Raw genomic sequence first — 6,795 nt, forward strand, 5'->3', positions numbered from 1 at the left:
TTTCAATACTTAGTATATTTCAAAAGAAAAAATATATTTACTTCCTACTCACTATTATCAAAAGTCCTTATGGAGAAATCACACACATTTCATGTGATCGTATATTTTTCACACGTCACCATCAGGTCACCATGTTATGCTCCTGAAATTACACATGTAATATGTGTTTACATGTGAAAACTGAAAATGTATATATGCTCTACACTGGAAAAATTAATAAGTAGAATATAAATGAATTATGTGTATAAATAAATAAATAATGTGAAAATAAATACAGTCCATGTGTACGACTGATATGTGAATCATGTAACTATTCACATGTGACGATACATTGGTTACTTTAGATTCAAAATAATCAGTAAGGTGTTTTTGTATTAATCTATTCAAATTGTATCTTATCAGTTAGGTACCGTATTAGCACCAAGGTCATATATATTAGCAGTCATTCGTTAGCTTTGCTTAATGTTTACTCGTGCTTCTTGGTTTATAGGTGAAAGGTGACTAATTTGACATTATTAACCAAAATCATTGTACATTTATACTTATAGAATTTAGCTGACGCACTTATCCAGAGTGACTTACAGATGTGCTTAGTAGTCTCCATTAAAAACAGATTACCATTAAAGAATACCATTAAAAAAAAACATGTAGACTTTAAATTTCATACTTGAATTAAATTTGTTATCAAAAGTTTGTACTTTTGTACTTCAACTTTTGCTAGTATTTTTTAAAGCTGCTATAATTTTGCGTCCTCTGTTGAGCATCAAATGTGAGTCTGAGATTTTTAACAATGAACAGATTAAATACTTATGTGATTTGTGAAGTAAATTAATATCTATGTTGTAGAATGGATTTTCACAAAAGACGTAGTGGACTGTCTTGAAATGTATTGAAGTGCGTAGTCCTTGAGTCCTAAATTTTTTCTAAATGTTATCTTTTTGTGACAAATTAAATTATTATTTGTTATTTCTTTGTGACAAGTTCTTGTGAACCGTGTTTTGGTACCTTGAACTTTTCAGACAGTGTATTAAAGAGTTTATTTCAAGCAGAGCGTTCTTTACTGAGTAGCACTGTCATACTATAATTCAGCATTTTCCTCTCTGGCCTTGCACCAGTGTATTTTCCTTTTCAAGTAAATAACATCTAATGTAAGTACATGGCAGACGATTTTCCCCTTTAGAAAAAAAATGCTCACTTCTATAGAAAAAGGAACAATATAATGTCATTCAGTGTAGGATTTTAGTAGTTATAAAAATTATTAAAAATTCTGCTATGAAGTTTGGGGATAATGTAAACTCAGGCAAAGAAGCGGACCATCTTTCCACCACTCCAGGGGGCAGTATAGTGCTGTGTTTAGGCATGCTTGACCCTGATTTATGGCTGAAGCAGAATGAAGAGAAAGTTCTTTATTTTTCCATGTAACTGTAGACACCTACAGGTCTCCAAAGGCAGAAAAAATATGTAAATGAAGCAACTGAATGCTGAAAGCTTGCCAAGGTTTCAGGAAGGAACAATTTGGGCTTCATAGTAATATGAGAAGATTTGAGAGGTGCATGTTCAGCGCATTCTATGAAAAATGCTGTGCCATTACATCTGTGACAAAATTTATTATGTAAATATTTTATCAATAGCTGAACTGTGAAATAGAATATAAAAAAAGATAAACAAGGTCCCTTTTAAACAAGTTCCGGATTTCACATCCACACCCATAAGCGTCCGTATTTCCCCCAGTTCCTCTTATCAAAATGCATAAATCAGACTGGCCTGTCAGGGCAAATGGAGCATCGATGTGTAGCGAGGCTCTTGCGGGCAGGATGTGGTGGTGGGACTGGTGTCAGCAGTGTCAGGTTCAGCTTCCTGTGTCCTAATCATTTCAACATGGAGGGCCAGGGCCTCAGCATGGGCTGCTTAACTGCCACCCAGAACCCCCCCTTCCCCCCAAATTACACCACACCCCACTCCACCCCACCCCTCCACGAGGGCTACCCATGGAGCAGGCCCTCTCTTTCCCCCCTTCTTTCCGTTCCCCTGGCTTCAGAGCTATAAATATTAAAGATCTGCTATGAGAAGAGTGGAGGAGAGGGAGGTGGTGAGGAGTGCTGGATGATTTCACAGTCCAACTATTATAACCTGGGGTAATGAAAACTAGACCACTGGGGTGCTGAGCTGAAGCTAAGTGTGCAGCAAATGGGGGAAAAGTTGTAGTTATTGGACACAAAGAGAAAAAGAGAGAAAGCGAAAGGGCTAATGTGAGAGTGGTGAGTGAGTGATTGAAATAGAAGTATTTGCTAATTATTTAAAAATGTCCATGTCAGTATCTTTTTGGCAGTTAAGGGGAAAGCATAAATTAGCATAAGCTGTCATGTTTGGTGTTAAAATTGAGGAACTTGCACCAAACTGAGCAAACCACAAGTCCCCTTTACTAGACAACCACTTGAGATCTGGGGCTCCTCACCTTCTATTATCAAGCCTAAGCAGTGCATAGACTTTCCACCAAACTTCAGCCCAATGTCTATCTCTAATCATTAATAATCCACCAGTAATGCATTCACTCTTCCCTCAACGCCTGATTGAGGGAAGGTTGGGGAAGCGCAAGCCCAAGGCTGAGGCGCCTGACTGGGGGGACTGGACCATTCGACTCCCCTGCTTAATCTGTGGCCTCCCTGGGGGCTGTCTGAAACAGGCTGCATAGACGTGTCAGAAGAGGCTAGGTCACAGGGTCACAGGGTCAGGCCTGCTTCTAACCATTCCAATGTGTGCAAAGATGGAGTGAGCAAGGGTGTAACAACAGGGTAGGATTTCACACTGTCTGACCAGGAAGAGTAAAGAGAGAAACAGAGGCCAGGATGCATAATATTAATTTCTAAGACAATTAATATTCATATCATAATAATAAAAAAATAAAGTTACAAATGGTCAATTTGTTCAACATCAAGTATCTAAATGGACATACAGTTTATTTTTAAATATTCAGCATTTCTTTCTTCCTTACACTACATACACTACATACACTATATATATATATATATATATATATATATATATATATATATATATAGTCCTATAAATAAACAACCCCCAAAAAAACTTTTAAATTTCTAAAAGGAATCTGTTTCTAAGAGTTTACGATATAATCTTTTGCTATATAACAATGGCAGATCCTGTATTATATTAATAATAATGCAATTTCATGTAGTAAAAATGTCAGGGAGAATTTAAAGCCAGACAACAGACAAAAGCAGCTGGGCTGTAATTGCCGGGTCTGGCTAGCCGTACATGCTGTAATAGGCCTCTGTGGCAGTGCCCAGTGCAGAGAGAATTTATACTCAGAGGAAATGAGGCCATTGCTCAGACCAACGCCTGCACTGGGTGCTTTGCTGGAGGCCAGTTGTTTGAGACTTCATCAATCCAGCATGGCAGACCCACAACATTCCCACGCCACAGCAAGTGGATAAAAGTCCACGAGTAATTATCTAAATAGCATCATCATTTATAGAGCAAGGCAAAATCAATTTGCAGGAAAAATGGAAATGTTCATATGGAAACCATCCCCGACTTTAAATCATCCGATGCTAACATATAATGGTTGAGATAGGAGGTTTATTATGAATATTATTACTGATTATTATGAATATTATTACTTTATAAACTCCTATTTGTCCGTATGCAACTCCTATTTGCCTGGCATCATGTCCATGGTGTGTTCTCCAGATTCATCACAACTGACCAAGATAGAGTAGCTAATAAAAAAAATAAATAAATGAATGAATTTCCATTTGTTAACAATTCCAATAATTACTTTTAAAATCTCTATCTTTAGTTCATGCACTCAGACTCAACTCAATTGAGAAGCTAATTTTATTTTCAGAAATTAAATACATGTTATTTTCCTTTCAAAGACTAAATGCTATTTTTAAGCAACTGATTCCCTATTTCTTTGATAAGGGCTCATTGTACATATTACAACCTCTGGGATAGGAAAATTCTTTATTTTAGCAACTACAAGATATCTCACCTCTATTTTGCAAATATTATAATAGTTATAACTTGCCCTGAGATGCATCCCACCCTGGCATCCCACCGAGAGTGTATCCTGCCTCGTACCTAGTGTTCCCTGGATAAGCTCTGGATCCACCAGAACCCTGACCAAGGTTTCGGAAGATGAATGAATAGAATTGTTATAACTTCTTAACCTCATTCAAATGAAATATAATACAGGATGTCCCATAAGTCTCCATACATAGGGGAAATTAATGCTTTTTAGCAAAATGTAACTTTATTCACAAAACATTCTCTACATGATTGCCAATTTTTTTGTAAAATCACAAGAAGTCGTCTCTACTAACTTTGGCTACCGGTTTGGCAACAGTGTCGTGTGTGATGTGTTTGTCATGTTTCCTGTTAAAGTCCATCACAAACTTGCGACAGCTTCCTGATCCAGCCATGAGAATGATTTCAATACTTTCTTATTTTTTCAAAGGCATTCTTAAAGGCTAGCTGAAATAAATAAATAAATAAATATGTATATATATATATATATATATATATATATATATATATATATATATATATATATATATATATATATGATTGTGTTTTAAAAATTTTGGAAGACATTTTGCTAAAAAGTGTTAATTTCCCCTATGTATGGAGACTTTGGGGACACCCTGTAGAATCTCAGTGCAAAGCTTCACCCACACAAACACAGATTGCACACAATCCTGCCTCATATTTTCATCAGCATCATAGGTACAACAACTGAATTAATCTATTAAATGCAAACCATTTGGACAAGAAGCACAGTGTAACATCTTCTTCAGGAACACTTCCATTTCCCATCAGCTGCAAATATACTCCTGTCTGCAATCCCACACTCACACACTCTCAGGGATTGTGAAATCTCGCTCCTGGTTTATACTAGTGTCATTACTAAGCCTTGTTTACTTATTTTGCTCTCGCAGTTTCGATTCTACTTTGTTTGCTACATTGATTCTTGTCTTCACCTCTACTAGATGTTGTTTGCTGATCGCCTGACCTGTTTGGGTTTCTTGGTTTCTTGACCATGTTCTTTGAATGCCCTTTTGGGTTTGTTTGTCTGTTTTAATATAACCTGTACTAGCATCCACCCTGAACCGCCTCCATGGCACACTGCTGCTTTTAAAGCAGTCACACGGAAAGGCTGGGCTGCTGTTAGGAGGTATAAATTGGCTGAAGCTCCTCTTTGAATCAGTTTAATTTCCCCCACTTGATTCTCTAGCCAGAAGCACTAGCTGAATCCTCCACAGATTCACCAATGTGGATATATATTGCAAGACAGAACACTCAAAGGGCTGGTATATATATATATATATATATATATATATATATATATATATATATATATATATATATATATATATATATATACACAATTTTTTTGTCTGTTAGGCAGTGACTATGTTTGTCTTAGATCAGGGAACAACAACAAAAATGGAGTGTATTTCCACTCCCTCAGGAAGCCATGCCACAGCATCAGAATCTAATAATTTCCTTTTCAGAATGGAGGGATAATCCTATACTATAAGGCTTTCATTTCTATCCTTGCCATCTCCAAAGAAAACAGAAATAAAAGAAAAATGGGGTCATGAGCGGATACTAAATTGTCCGGACCTCTCGCCACTGATCCTAAATGAGTTTTGAATTTTGTTACACCGCTGGGAATAAAGCCTCATTGCATCCAGCCATCCATAGTCACTCTCTGCCCTCCCCAAACCAAAAAAAAATTCTTCCTGACAGCAGCAATAGCAACAATATTCCAGAAATCCAATGCTTTCAAACAGCTGATCAAGATGCAGGAATCAAAGATTTTTGCGCGAAGAGTTGCGCGACTGATTTATATGCAGCCATAATTGAAAGCAGCACCATACTGACAGAAAGATCCAAACATCTCTGCTGGAGTGTATCAAACTAAACAGGTCCTTTCTGCATAAGGCAAATGGCAGGCATATGTTGTGTGAAAGATTTCTTTTTGTCTCCCTTCAATCTAAGATTTCTGTTTAGCCCAGGTCATTTGAATGGCATCAAATAGTCTTGAATTACTGGGTATATTGTTTTTATACCACAGCACTGCTGAATGCATGATTCTGATTGGTCAGAAAGTTCTATAACAGCAGCTTAGACAGTAGTGCTGACTGCAAGTTTTATATTAATGCATTTGTAATAATGTGTTATCTATAGTAACAAATAATACAGGAACTTTTATGGCAGACACGCCACATATATAGATTTTTTTTTTTTAAATGTTAGTTGTTGATATGGTGATGTTTTCTGCATTTAAGGAAGGAGTCTCCAATGTCAGAGCTCTGTAACAGTCAGAGGTAAAGCTATAACTTTATGTTTTTTTGACATGGGAAAGTCTTCAGGACAGAGGGATGTGGTTTCTCTGTAAGATGATAAGCTTCAGCTGTTGTTTTTTTGTCTTATTAACTTCAAGTAAGAGAAAAAATTGAGGCTGATGAGGGGTAGGCTGTTTATAACTGCTATAATGTAAATGATTACAGGAACTAACTTGTTTCATGGATTTTCCACAACATTAAATGTAACTATAAAGTAATAAAATATATGATGTGTTCTTGTTTAATTAAAAAAATTGTAATCAGTGCAAATTGCAGTGGTATAAGAGGAATAAAACACTTTGGGACATGGTGTTATAGGAAAATTATAAACTTCACATCAGGCCACATCACACCATCCCAAGTGTTTTATTCCTTATAGGACATCATTACATTGTTTCTAAAACACGAAGGAAAATAACTC

The sequence above is a fragment of the Pangasianodon hypophthalmus genome, chromosome 6 (assembly GCF_027358585.1).
Source record: "Pangasianodon hypophthalmus isolate fPanHyp1 chromosome 6, fPanHyp1.pri, whole genome shotgun sequence".
NCBI lineage: Eukaryota > Metazoa > Chordata > Actinopteri > Siluriformes > Pangasiidae > Pangasianodon > Pangasianodon hypophthalmus.